Here is a 14834-nt window from a genome sequence, read left to right on the forward strand (position 1 = left end):
CACTATACAAATGAAACCTGACGTTTAGAGGAGCCACTGCAGGACAGGAGACGTGGCACCAGTGTAAAAGATCTGCACACTACGTTTCCACTCTGCCCCCAATGCTTTCACATTTCTGAGCACCCAAGACATGGTAGTTCTCAGATACAGATGTTTATGGAGCCAAATCCCTCCTGGTTACTGGGACTCGCCTTTCTTACGTTCAGTCAGAAACAATTGCACCCAAAGCTGGAAAGGGACTTCTTTACTCTGTTCTATGATGCACAAAGGAAAGTCATCAAAGATTTTGGCTTTCAGCTGAAGAGCTGTAATTTCAGATACTACTTTCAGTTTTCAAACAAAAGAAAGAAAATGTACTTAAAATTTCCCTGTATTCCTCTCACATGTTACCTCTCCCTAATTTCTTCTCCAGTATATTCAAAACTCCCCCAGTCCTTCTCTCTGGGCTTCCTTCTCATTTCTACTCCTTCTGCTTTAAAACTCCTGACTTCTCTTCTGTGCTAAGTACTAGAAGAGTTACAGCACTACTGGAGACAACAGCTCACCCGTGCCACTTTCCCTCCTGAGGGTTGAGGGGAACAAGATGACCTGGGTAGTGACTGTCATAGGATGGAGTTGATGATCCATATGGATCTGCCTGGTGGCCTTTTCTGCTGCAGCACCTGTCATAAGTGTTAGTGGAAAAACACACTCCCTCCTGTGTTCCCTATAGAAGTTAAAGGTCTCTGCAGCCTCAAGAGGAGCAATTGTGTCCCAGCAGAGGTGTGATGGAGGACCAATCCTTGGTGGAAACTCCAGATGTACTGTAACTTCATAATGGAAGCAGCGGACTGATGCACCAGTGATTTTATCTTACTAAACAACAGGTGAGTGTGAGGGAGTAGATGGAAAAGAGATATATGGCAGGGCAGTCTGCAGGGGAGCAGAAGGCTGGTGGGAAGCTTGGAGGAATGTGCCAGTTAGGGAGAAGCCTGCATCCTGAGCCAATGGTGTGTGCTCTGATGTGCAAGTCCTGCTGCAACCGTGCTCAGTAGAGATGAAGAAGGGTCCTTGTTCTATGTGACTTAGTGCCCTGCTGACTGCAGAACCTTTTGCTGGTCAGGTGCCTCTGGTGGCTGGAGAGAGCTCTGGCTGCTCCCCTGGTCCTCACCCACCTCATTGAGGCTCTCCAGCCATGTGTGACATTAAGGCTTCTCTAGGTCTCGGCAGGTTTTGCAAGGTTGATTGGGACCAGCGCGTGTCACTCTCGGCCACTTCCTCATCACCATAACTCTGGGCTGAATAACAAGAGGCCGAGAATCTGCTAACGCAGGCCCCGGCAGAATGCCCCATCACTCTCTTTTATTCCTACTGGAGATTTATGCTGCCTATCTCCCTTCCCTTTGTCCACCAGCCGGGCCCTATAAGTCATGTTCCTGGGCTGACAGGTCACGTGTCCAGTGCTGCTGCCCTGTCACAGTGACTGATGCCAGGGGGTGATTAAAAGAGAGGAGGGGTGAGAGGTCAGCAGCAGGCGGCATGATGCGAGCGGGGGGATGTAATTATCACTCCTGTGACATACTGCTGAGGGCTTTCATGGATCGTCACCCGGGCTGGAGGTGGGGAGGGCGGTGCTGGAGAAGGGAGGGGGAGTGGATGGACACAAGGCAAGAGTGGGCAGTAGGGTTGTGGGAGGCAGGGACTTTCTGCAACCGGAGAAACCAGAAAGTGTCAAGCCCTGGCTGTTCCCCAAACTGAAAACTTGTGCCCTGCAGAAAGACAGAAAAGGGCATTTGGAAAGCTGCTGGGATCAGGAAGCAGCCCTCTGTTTGGAGAGGCTTTTGGCCACTTAAAAATGTTGTAAGTTCCTCCATTGCTGCATCCCAGCCCTGGCAACAGACCTTAGACAAGAGTGCCTTCAGACATGTGTGCTCCTCTTGGTATGGTTTGATGGAGAAACTGGCAGCCTCAGTAACCCAGTGCCTTGTGCTGGCACTGCTCATTTTCTTCTGCAACTGCCCTGTCTGGAGCCTTTTATGGACAAGATGAGACTTTCTGGGTAAACAGTCTCCCAGATACACCATGCAGTCTTTATCTTTGGATGTCCCCTTGGAGCCCCAAGGTAGAGGTGGGATCTTCAGCAGAGCAAATAATGAGGAAAAAGTAGTTGAATACCAACTGAAATGTAAATATCTCTGTCCTGGAAAAGAGGAGATGGAGCAGGAGAAAAACAATCATAAGGCCATATAAATGAGAGAAATTATTTAGATTCTGACAATGGGAAGATTAAGAATGCTGACTGGCAGATATGGACTGGAGAGTCTAAAATGATGTTGAGAATTTTCTTAGCAGTGAGCATAGTTTTGAGTATGGTTAGACTCCAGCACTGCAAGAGTGGGATGAGAGTTCACTGTTTCTGTCTCTAGACTTAGGTAATTCCAGGGTACTAAAATTTTGCTATGGATTCTATTTGTGCTTTTGAAGGTTCCATTGCTTAAACTTGAGCTTCTAGTTTGGCCTTGTAACTGGGAACCTCTTCATCAAGGTGTTTTCTAAGCTAGGACTTAGATACTCTCAGCCTCCAAGAGTATACATGAGACCACTTCTAATTCCCATGGTTCAGTGACTCAAACTGTCATGGTGAGCCCCAGATTAGCACAGATATCTCTCATTATAAGCCTGAAGTTTAGCATTAGGTCTTGGACTGTGCCTGGGAAGGTGGTGAAGAACATACGGTGCTGTCATGCCGTCAGAATTGTGAGACGCAGGAATGCCCCTGTAGGATAGGCAAGTGAGGCTCATCTAGGCCCACAGCCACCCTCTAACAGGAGCTGTCATCTGTGAGCCACTGCAAGATTCATGAGACAGGCAGGTGTGCCCCATCACTAAGGTGTTCCCCTCAACTTCTGTAGTTGGATGATGGTGATGTGGACGGCCGTATCTGGTGCCATTTTAAGCCTTTGATTACTGTTTTTGACAGTAATACATCTCTTCATACTCAGGGGTGAATATGTACATCAGTGCTGCTCTAGTTGTCTCTCAGAGGCAGAGATGGAACTTTTTGGTGAAATTCTATTGGCCAGAAATAGTTTATGTTTAGAGGAAAAATATCACTGAGTCAGCTAGGGTAAATATTATTCATGCAGTCTGAATTAAAAGATAAATGTATTCTAAACATTGTCTTTCTCACCAGCTCTGGACAGAATTACTGTCACACCTCATTGAAGCTCAGAACTTAATTTATCATTAAATTACCTAAACTTAGAAAGAAACTCAGCAATATTTGCAGTAGGTAATCTTCAGGCTCCAAGTTGCCAGGCATTTTTGCCTTTCATGCAGAGAAATTAACATTTCCTTCAGACACATTCCCTCAGATTCTCAGCTGTATCATGGTACATGTATAGTGTCTCTTCTCTCTGCTTTGTTTCATCATAGCCATGCTGGGAGGCACAGACAGGGCTTTGTTAATGCCTCATATTATTATCATCATTTAGTGCTAGTGTGGCTCCACTGTAGTTTTCAGATTAGGTGTTCATTTCTGGAAGGGACTATGGTTATGGGTAGCCTCTGTCACATTAACAGAATGTTGTCAATGTATTTACGGATTCACAGAAAATACAGAAGGAAGGAATGCTAAAAATTAATCTAACCCAGCCAAAATATAGTTACATGATTCCTTCCAAATTCTTCCCTACCTTGGTCTTTAAGAAAAATTATACACTTTCTAACCAAATTATTTCTAGACTTTGCTGCATATACAACTAAAAAAAATTTGAGCTTTCTGAATCACCCTTGATGCAGTTTAAGGCTACAATTTTTTCCTCCCTTCCAAAGATCCTGCCTCTTCAAAGCAGCCTGCTATGGATTTGAAGACTGCCATCAGTCTCCTCCAGTCTTTTTCTCTAGACTAAACAAACAGCCTTTTCTCTGCAGGCCAGGTTTTCTAGATCTCCGACCATTATTTCTTAACTTCCCTGTGGCCTTATGGATTGTCTGCTTTTCTATTTAAACTTCAGTAAAGAGTGAAGAACAAGGAAGGGCCAAGAACACTAAGGAGAGCACAAGGATGAGAAGAAAATATTATGCTTTACTGGAAATTAGCCCAGAAGATATTGAAAATTTGAAGGGTGGGAACTGGGAACTGAAAAGGATGAACTTAACCAATATAGTGTCCACTGAGTCACTTCCTATTTGGTGATGCTGGAACAGATGCCTTTTTTAGTGTGGCTTAAAGAGATCTTGTCAGTTAAAGTAGTAGTAGGCACTGAAAATGAATGGGCTTGGGAAATATGATACCAAAAGTGAAAGAGTAGAAAGTTACTTGGGTTAAAAAAACCTCTGTGACTACATCCCAGATCTTTTGCAACTCTTAACTGTAATAAAAAAGTATGATTCCTTGTGTTCCTTTTCTAAAAGAGTTCTAGGTAGTGACATTGGCAGGAAATGTTTGATGAACTGAAAATTTTAAATCAAGGAGGAGTTCCAGATGTGAAATCTGTGTATTTGTGTTGGAAACCTGGGTTGTAGGGCTGATGTAGGTTATTACAGCATATGGACTAGAAAGCCGTCTTCCACACCAAACAAATCAGTTGTAATCTTGCATGCTAAGTGCAAAATCCCTTTTTTCTTTAGCCTTCAAATGCAGATTCATTCTTCAAAAACATTTGATGAATTTCAAACAGCAAATACACTTGAGAGAATTCAACTGCAACAAACAAGCTGTCAGTGGAGAAATGGGCTAAATTTGGCAAATAGAGTATTTGCTGGATATTGCTCACTTAGGTTTACGGGGGACTGGAAAGGACATGGCAAAGATGTTTCCTTGAAGAAGGCATTAGGAGTCTCTTATTCTAGAGGAGAAAAGATAAGTGAAAGGGAAAATTTACTGATGATGAGCTCTGGCAATAGTGATGGGAGGCAAAAGGATATGGTAGTTAACAGAGGGACTGGATGATGATAGGCAGGGAGAATGAGAGCAACAGATAGGAGTGGGAGACACCAGAGGGGTGGGAAGCATGGGGGAGGAGGTGAGGAAGTGAGCCAGGAGAAGACAGCGTGACTGTGTCTGATCTACACTGACGAGTACCAATGTTAACTGTCACCTCTCATCTCCAAACTAAATCACGCCTGGAATTGGAGGCAGCAAGGAGCTGATAGAGTCAGCCTTAGAGAGCCGACAAGTCAATCAGAGCGGAGATGCGTGGAGAGACACCAGCTTTATAGGGCTCGGTGCCTTCATTCATCGCAGGATTTACACCTGTCAGGCTCCCGCGGGGGGAGCGCGCCGGGACTCACTTTGGCACCACTTAAAATGGGACAACAGACACATTACTGCAATCACCCTCTGCTTTCCTGTCCTCTGGAGGGTGTGTTTTATATTACAGGGAGCTCAGCTGCCTTTGTAAGTTGAATTTGAAGCTGAACACACCTCTTGCTATGCAGGAAGGGATTGCCTGCATTTTAGCACCTGGAGGGCTATTCCCCATGCAAACTTGCAATGCCCCAGACCAAAGAGGGAAGAAGGGCTTTGCAGGGGAGGGGGAGATGATGGGGTAACTGTTCACTAACTAAAAAGCTTCAGGAGCTATGTAGGCTGTGCAAACCTCATTACCTGAGTCTGACATAATATCTATTAGAAGAGGTCAATGAAGGCCAGAACAAGACAGCGGCCTTCCTGTCTTCTTCCCAGCTCTTCTCAAATACCTGCAGTGCTCCATAAAGATTCTCCTCTCCTGTCAAAAGAGTGCCCAGATCAGAACTCTTCCCTGCTGGTTAAATCCTGGGTACCAGAGCTTGTGATACAGGCTTTGAGCTGCCTGATCTCTTAATCCAGCTGTGTGTATTCATTTGAAACTGAAAGCAGCTCCCTTTTGTCGTCTGCTTCTCAGCATTAACTTCTCTTTGATGTAATTCTTGCTTCCGATGCTCTCTCCCTTCATGGGGAAGATTAGTGTGAAATTGGCCTGCTTCTCCAGAGACTGCAGTGTTAAGCCTTCAACACTTGGTCCTTATTGGAAATCCTTAACCCACATCGAGAAGAGGGGGAGGGAAAGAAAGTGTAAGAGTTCCAGATTTGACTCTGCTAGAGCTCTGATGCCTCCTTTCCCTTCAATGTTTTGGGAGTGGGGAGCATGGATGTTGAAGGACTTAAGGATGTTCTCTGAATGATCTATGTATTTTAAAGCAGGGACTAAAATGCCATCCTAGCTGCTAGGCATATATCCTCTCAGGCTGAGAAGTGAGGATGGCAATGCAGGGGTACTCAGAGGGAACTGTGAGCATGCAAACAGTATGGCCGGGCTGGTCAGAGTGACACATTTTGGGAATTAAGCCACAAAATTGTTGTTAATCTGCTTTGAGGAAGTATACTTGGAGATGGATTTCCTACGCCCATGTGGTAGGGATGGTGTGCAAGAGAGTGAATTTCTCTCTTTTTGGACAGATGTGAGTGCAGGGTTGCCTTAGACTTCATGTGGAGCTTTTTCCTCATAAGAAGACTGATGGGCTCAGTGGGGAGAGACTTCAGTGAGCTCCAGTACTCCATTTCCTGAGTATCTGCCTTAGACAAGTTGCTTGTGAGTATTTTGCCTTCCCCAGACTGAGAGGACAACATTCCTTGCTCTCCCTTTCACCCTGCTTCTTGCTCCTGCCTCCCCCTGTATGTCTGCTTTCTGCTTGTCTTCCATCATCCCACCATTACCTGAACTTCTGCTTTAACTTCACCAACCACTTCCATCAGCCCTCAGACCTGTGCTTGTTCCTTCCTTCTCCATCAGTCTCTTTTGCACCCACTGTTCCTCCTCGTGGCTTTTCCCTACTCCCCACACTCTCAGGTCCTGACTTTTGCTGCATTCCAGCTCCACTATCCTCTCCTGCTTGGTCCTGCTCCATTGCCCTCCCCACGAACACAAGGTGCCATTATCTAAGGAAGGGCCTTGAGCACCCCCCTTGGTTTAGCCTTGTGCTTCCTCTTGCTTGGTCACCCCCCTCCCCTACCCAGGTCTGCAAATCACTCCTTCCCATGTCAGCCAGCAAATTGGTTTATCCTCCCCCCATCCCAGCTTTCATTACCTTGCCGAAATGAAGCGATATCTCCTCGGCGGAGGCTTCCCGTCGCTGCAGCCAGTACCCAAATCATGAGAGCTGGCATAATAAATGAAGACAAAGTGCCGGTGGCCCGGGCCATCTCTCCCACTGCGCCACTAGCCGCTGCCAGCTTCATTATTCGCTTAAGTTGCCGGAGAAAATTACTTAACCCTGACCCGTGTATTAGGGCCCTGTATTAATGCTGCGACAGGCGTCTCTTACAGCAAAGAACAATTTATTAGAGCCGAAACAGGCTGCTTTTCTCTGTCATTTTTCCAATCTGAGCTTTGAACACACATCATTAAACTTGTCTGACTCTCTCCCCTTCTCCATCATTCCTTTTTTATTTTTTTAAACAGAAAGTGCTGTAGAGAATAGAGATTGTTCTGAACTCACTGAGTGCTCAGACTTTGCTCCTTCCTTTCTCCCATTATGCTCTTTCCTCCAAACATATCTCCATCTTTCTCTGTCTAATTCATCCTTACTCTTCTCCATTTGTAGTCACATACCTGTTTTTCAAACTCTTCTTCCTGAAGTTCTGTCACATTCTCTGCTTGCTTACCTGTCCCTCTTTGTATGGGTGTCACACTTTCTTTCACTCCATAACTTTGGCTAATCTCACTTTTTCTCTGGGCCAAACTGGAAGAAATATGCTGGAAAAGGCATGTTCCCAATGTCAGAACAAGGTCTGTCCCACTTTTATTCTGGGATTTCCTGGAACAGCAGAGATCATCAGAGCATGGAGTTGCCTTATGAACTCATTTTCAGTACCGCCATCCTTATCCCCTTCTCTCCAAGGGCTCACCTAACCATTGTTAGGGCCTCTACATCACCCAGCAGTCCCCAGGCAGTGTGAGCACCAGGAAGGGTTTCAGAGGACTAGCTGTCACAGAACGGGGGGGGGGGGGGGGGGGGGGGTGGAGCTTGCTAAAATATATGCAAATGCTTTGGTGGCATTCAGTTGTGTTCTCTTCTTTAAAGCTGAGTCTAGGTCTAGTCATTGAGTTGACAGTGCACAGCCTTCAATCGGGATAGATTTAGCTGGAGGCTAACCATGCATCTCTCCCCTTCTCTATTTTCTGATGGGCTACAGAGGGAGAGATGAGCAGCCATACAAGCTCTTCCTCAGACCTCATTGGTGAAGCCTTGCAAAGCTGGTGACAGAATATGTCTAAGGAACAAAACAGACAGTAGCAGAGGGTTTTTCAAATAATCACTTTTTGTTTGAGATGCAAGGTCTAGACTTACTCGCTTGAAGAGAACCTGGGCAATGTGAGTGCAGAATGATAGCTCAGACGGGATAGCCAAAGCTGGAGGCTACCAATGTATAGCAGTCTCAGTGGAGTCTCAGCTGTTTAGGGCTTGGTGGGAGGGTATTTGGGTTCAACTGCCAGGATTGAGTGCTTAGCCCCTGGCTCAGACTGCCTATTGTGCTGTTGTAGTTTGTCTCCAGAACCCCTCTGGCCAAAGGTCAGATTAGCTGAGGGGCTGGCATGAAGCCTATGTTGGCCTTATTGTCAATTTCATCAGTGCAGAGCTACCTCTTAATAAAGAGGAAGATTCTGTATGAATTAGTTGACTGGTGATACTAGAAATTTTAGGCTAAGCCTTCAGCATCACTAGAAGGAGACTACATGAGTAACCCAGAATTTCAACACACAAGCTATTTATGACAAACATTCTTCTCCATTTCCATTTTACTGGTGTTTTGCACAAGAAAACAGCAAGAAATGTACACTTTGTTTAAAAAAGCTAAATATACAGACTTTCATAAATCATTCTGGTTTGAAAGGTTTCTATCTCTGGTTCTGGACCTACTCTTAACTGTCTGCTAATGATTTGCTCATTGCCAACAATTTTCTCATGGGAACACGTGCATGAAGAGAACGTGCTAAGGATTGAATGGATCTTGGTGATCACCATGCCCTCCAATTTGCTTTCCAAGAGACCATTTATTCCTGGAGATGTCCTCTATTTGTCAGCAATGAAACTTGATGCTAAATGGGAGATGTTGCCTCATGTGGAGGGTCTGCTTCTCTCTGCTTCTGTCTGGATGGCCCTGAGGAGCTGAAGATTACTAGAACTCAACACATGGTCACTGTGGAGGATGGGATTAAGCTAAGAAGGGATAAGAGATCTGCCTGGTTTGGAAGTTTGGAGAGATTATTTGTGCTACTGTGTGCAGAACTTTATACACTGTGACAGTGAGCACTTCTGTTTGCCTTCATGGTCTCCCATGTGATCTAGGTGAGAAGTATTTCTGGTTTTACATCAATTTATTGTAAGTCTTATGCTGGATTGATTTGCCTGCAGCCTGCCTATACAGTGGGACAATCTGCCCCTCATCTTGAATCTAGAAGAATGTATTTGTCAAAGGAAGAGGAGAGTTCAGACCCCATAGTTTTTTTTTTTCAATCTGCAGCTGTTCAGTCGACTTCTCTGTTGCATCTGTTCTATCCCATATGGACCTTGCCAAAGACCCTTTGTCATCTCAAAACCAGATTTTGGACAGTCTCAAGTACATTATTGGCAATAGACAAACAATCCAAAAAATCATAATAACTAAAGCATTAACTACTATTAACTGTGGGAGTAATAGGTTATATTACTCTAGTTTAGCAGAAATATTATTATCTTCCTGTCCACTCAAAATCTGTCTGGGATACCAAAGTTTTATATTGAAAAAGAAATGAAAATTAAAGTGATTTTTTTTTTCATAGAATAGTTCACATTCAAGGTGGGAGTTCAACTTTTTATCCTAGTCTCATCCCCTAGTGCTTATGTGGGCTGGATAAATTTTCAAGGCTGCTTAGCTTCACAAAGAGGGAGAAAGTTATTTCTAGCAATGTCAGGAATCAAGGGGATTCTGTAGCTATTTGTCAGGGGAATGATTGTGAGCTGAAGGACAGGAAATTCATGAAGACATAAACATGGTACATGAGATGGCTTGGGGGCTGGTGGGCTGTATCACAGCAGTGATACCTCTAGAATAGAGGAAATATCTCAGGAGGAACACACAGAAAGAGTGGTGCAAAAGCTGAATCACAGTACAGTATGGGGTAGTTTTCTTCCCCTTGTACATAATTTCTGTGAGTGATTCAGTCAGAGGTCCTAGCTTTTAGCTACCTGTTGAGAGATCAGCTAATGCAGGACACTCTGAATAGCCATGCATGACCTCCTCATGTAGCTGGGAGGGCCAACACTTTCGCATCTTCTTCTTTGGTCATCAGGGAAAGGCATTTGAGATGAGCTGTGCAGTGGCCCTTTAGGAGTTGAACAGCTCCAGTGGGCTTTTGTTTAGTGTGTAGGCTCTGCCACCACATAAAGCCACTAAAACTGCTGATCTGTGGAACTTCTTCATTGCTTTTTCCTCAGATGTGAGTGAGGGGGCACTGGTGCTGACATGGAGAAGAGAGGTGGAGGAGATGGCAGTGAGGGTGAGAGGGGATGGTTGGTTGGTGCAGCTGCCCTTCTGCTGGGAGTCCCTCCCGAATTCCCTGCCACTCTCCTGCTTAGCCTGATAGCTCCTCCAAGTTCTCTAATCACCTTCTTGCTGTAATGAGCCTCTCATCTCACTGATGGAAATCAGGGTATTTGGTTATGAAAGGGACACTGTTAATAACACGATCTCTCTCTTCTCCACTCCATCCCCCACTCCCCCATCAACCCCCCTTCCAGTTCTCCACACAATTCTCTCAATTAATGATAGGCAGAAATTAATTTTTCCCCTGGACTGAAACAATTGCTTGGCGGAGGATTGCCAGCTCGGTTCCAGATAGGGACCTTTCCCAGCAGAGCCCAGAGAAAGGAGGAGAGACCGAGGCGATAAGCAGGGCCCTATCAGCAGCCACAGGACGCAGTAATACAAATGTTATCCTTAGAAATGTATTTAAAGAGGATATGTTTATAATTCGAAGGGGATTGTCAGGACTGCTCCCCTCCCCCTCCCCACAGATCCATGCTGCTGTGTTCTTCCTTACCATGAACTGCTCTCAACCCTCCGAAAGGCTTGGCAATGTCAGCACCCCAGGCTCCCTCAGCCACAGTATGAGGTAGGAGAAGGGGATGCCTGGGTGCAGTGCTGGGAACAGCTGTGGAAGGCCACAGCACCCGGCAGGCAAAAGCTGGGAAAGACAGCAAGCAGGATCTTCTCCAGAGGCAGGGACTTGCAGCAGTTCTACTTGGATTTTGAGCAACAAGAGGCAAGGAGTTGACAAAAATATGCTGTGCTGAAAGAAAGCAGTGGTAGAAGAATGAACAAGTATATGGAGATAAGGGAGCCCTAGCTGCAGGCTGGTCTGGAGGACAGCGGGAGGTTAAGTACAGCCTGGGACAGGGATGTAGTTGCTGTTGCATGTGACTCAGAAAATGCTGTCCCCTTGGTTGCTTTCTAAAACTACACATTGATAGATCCCATATGTAAAACAGCTTCATGTTTAAAAAAAGCCGTCTGGCCCAGTCCAACCTACAGATGCCAGCCAACGAGTGAGCTCCTGGCTGAAACACCCAGCCCAGTTCACACACCCATGGAACAGGGCACCTTCACCTTCCCCTCAAATAAGGAATGACAATACAGTCAATCAGGCCTTCTGGCAACCCCTGCCTGCCCGCGTCCTGCAGACTTGTGACATGCCCTGCAGCTCTATATAAGACCTACTGTTCTCTGTACCAGTTAATCTCACTGAAACAAACAGGCAGATATCACAAGACACAAGGACAACAGGAGAGGAACGAACAAGAGAGGCCATAGAGGACTTTCAGGAAGCAAAACCTGCAATCATTATGACTGCAAAAGATATAATTCCAGCCTCCTCGAGGCTTTACCTGTCCTTGCAGGTGATACCCACACTTGGCTGTGCTGGGTTGCTTTGAGGCCTATAGATTTTGAAACATCAGTTGTTCTTGCTGAGGGCAAGCTAGCACTCCGTTCCTGCCCAACCACATTAACATCCACAATGCTCCAGCCCTCGCCAGCATCACTGGTACCACTGCCTGCTCTCTGCTGCCATGGCAAATGTACTTCTTTTCTGAACATTGAAGCATCCTCAGGGGATTTAGTCAGGTCCAGCAGCTGGCTGGTAGACTGCTAAGTGCCCCTCTGGGTGTCTCTGAGGCCGCTGTTTTTACACCAGCAATGGCAGGTAGACAGGCACTCCAGTAAGAGCCCAGATCATTCCAGTCCTACAGAAGTTCTTGATTACTGCCAAATAAAGCAAAATTATAAAATAAAACATGTTAGATAAGAGATGACTAGCTTCATGACCAGACTTTCTGTTGCAAGATTAAGGGGAATCCTGCAATTTACTTAGTGGTTCTTTAGTTCCTGACTTGCTTGCCCTCTGTTTCTCTTTTTGTTTAGTTCTTGCTTTCAAATTACATCATTAACATCCTTCTTTCTGTCCTTTCCATGGAAGAATCCAAGTAAAGCTGATTTCATTTTATTAATTTCTTTCTGAAGGAACTCTGCATCTGTGACACTTTGTCTCTCACCTGTCACAGTAACAATCACGTTTGTTTTCTGTTGCCTCACACCTATATTTAGTGTACCTTTCACAGCAATCAGGGGTTTGATTTGGCCATATCAGCAGGTGTGGCACCTTGTCACAAGTCCCAACACTGTATCCTGCACATGGTAATTTCTCAGCCAACTGCTAGCAGTGATAGAGTCCTCATGAATCCTCACAGAGGTAGGATCTGCATTGCTATTCAGTGCTCAGCACACAATACTGGAAGGAGGGTTCATACACACCAGGTCCCACAAACCCTCTGGCTCCCCTCACTTCAGCTCACTTTGTCTCCACCTGGCAGACTTTGTCGATCCACTGCCACATGTGTGAAGGCAGGCACCAGTCCCAGAAGGTCCAGAGCATCTACTGGGGTAGAAAAGGTGGAGGAGGATTTGGTAGACCCTACTGGCCTTCCAGTGCAGGGGAGCAGTGTTAGACCAGAGAAAATCTGATTCAGTGAGTCTGAAGAAAAGGTACATGTTTTAAAACACAAAATCAATTTGTTGTTGTACAGTGCGAAAATATCTTTCTTTTGCTGGGCACAAGTGAAGTCTTTTGGCCTCATGTAGAGGTGTTGTGGGAGAACAATAAAACCTAAAATCCAGACCACATTTAATGGAACTAGACTGACTCACTGCAAGATTAAAATACGACTCTTGCAGACAAGCCAGCTCCACTTTCTGTATTACTTCATAGCTAGAAAGTTCTTTTCAGACATCTCTGTGGAGTGTATTAAGGACACTGGAAATTAAACACAGGCCTGTCAAAGGATGTTGAAATACAGGTCATCTCTAATCATCGGGACTATCAAGAACCCTTAAAGTTCACATTAAATGGATACCAAAGATGCCAGCAGCAGAGTACATAAATGTAGGCCTGAGTTTCTGCACCCTCAAAGACACTTGGGAACCAGAGCATATTAGGGAAACACCACCTGATGCTTGTAGAACAGTAACCAGAAATAAACTGACCCTGTCTGTTCCACAACTTCTGTTGGGCTTTTGGCCCAACATCAGGCAAGAGTCCTGATGTTTGGCCAGAAGCAAGAGCTTTGACTGTAGAGAAAAAAGTATTTACTGCTGTGGTCTGTTAAAGAATGCAAACTGGATATTTGCCCTGCAAATGACACCAAAGAAGAGAAAACACTATTTATTTTTTTTCCCCCATTGTCACTCTCACTTCTGCCCTGACTCCCTCAGCAGCTTGGTTTCTCCACCCAATCCCAGTGCTGCCAAACAACTCTCTCAGATCAGCACACAGTGATATTGGTGGTGTTGGGGTAACCTGTGTCACAGGAGCATATGGTGACTCATTTTTCCAGGCCCATGAAAATCACTAATTTGAACTCTTACTGGCTTTTTTGGCAACATCCATGGAATGATATGGGAATATGAAGCTAGGACATGACTCCGTAAGGGAAGGACACAGACCTGTCTCTGTAATTGACTGATTTGCTTGAGCTTCTGCATTGAAGTTCCTGTGTTCTCTGCATGTCATTCGTTCCCTTCCCTCAGTGTTTCTCACTGTTGCCAAATTGATAATCCTCAGTTATGTGGTGGAGCCACATTTCTATCCTGGTGACAGTGGAATTCTTCCCCTTTTTCATCATATTTGGTAGTACTAAAATATTCTTCATTGATAGTGGCTTGCCCAGTTACACAGAAAGAGCTACCATGAGGTCCACCATTAAAGCTATCACTAGATCAGTTTGCACGGCCTTAACTAGCAGGAGTTTGCATGAACCCAGTGGTACAAAACACCAGGAAAAGAAGCTGAGCTCTGTAAGTGTGTTTGGATTCTCCTCCCTAGCTATGTTCTTGGGGCTGGTATTCAGCGATTGTTGCCTTACACACACAGCCAGAGCCTCCATGACAGCCTCCTCCCTCTCCTTGCCATTTTCACCCAGCTTTTGTCACTGGGCTGTCCACGCTGAGCCAGCCTGGCATCACCTCACACAAATGTCAACGTTGGTGGACTGGCACCTCCAGATGAGAGCAATCCAAGCTCTAGGGAGAAATTCCTAGAAGGGTCTTGACATGTGCAGAGCCTCCCAGATGCCATTTCTGTCACTTTCAGTTGCTGTTTCAACTTGGACTTGGGAAAATGGGCTTTGAAGGCATCTGAGGGAGTGTTCTTCCAAGAAAAGTAGACACAGCTGGTTAGTCACACCAAGATGCTGGTGAGTGTTGGAGGCACAGAGAAGGTCTCTCCCTCTGGCCAATGTACACCTATTTCTGGTAAGGACAGGATCTCTTTGAGTGG

This window comes from Motacilla alba, chromosome 5 (assembly GCF_015832195.1).
Source record: "Motacilla alba alba isolate MOTALB_02 chromosome 5, Motacilla_alba_V1.0_pri, whole genome shotgun sequence".
Taxonomy (NCBI): Eukaryota; Metazoa; Chordata; class Aves; order Passeriformes; family Motacillidae; genus Motacilla; species Motacilla alba.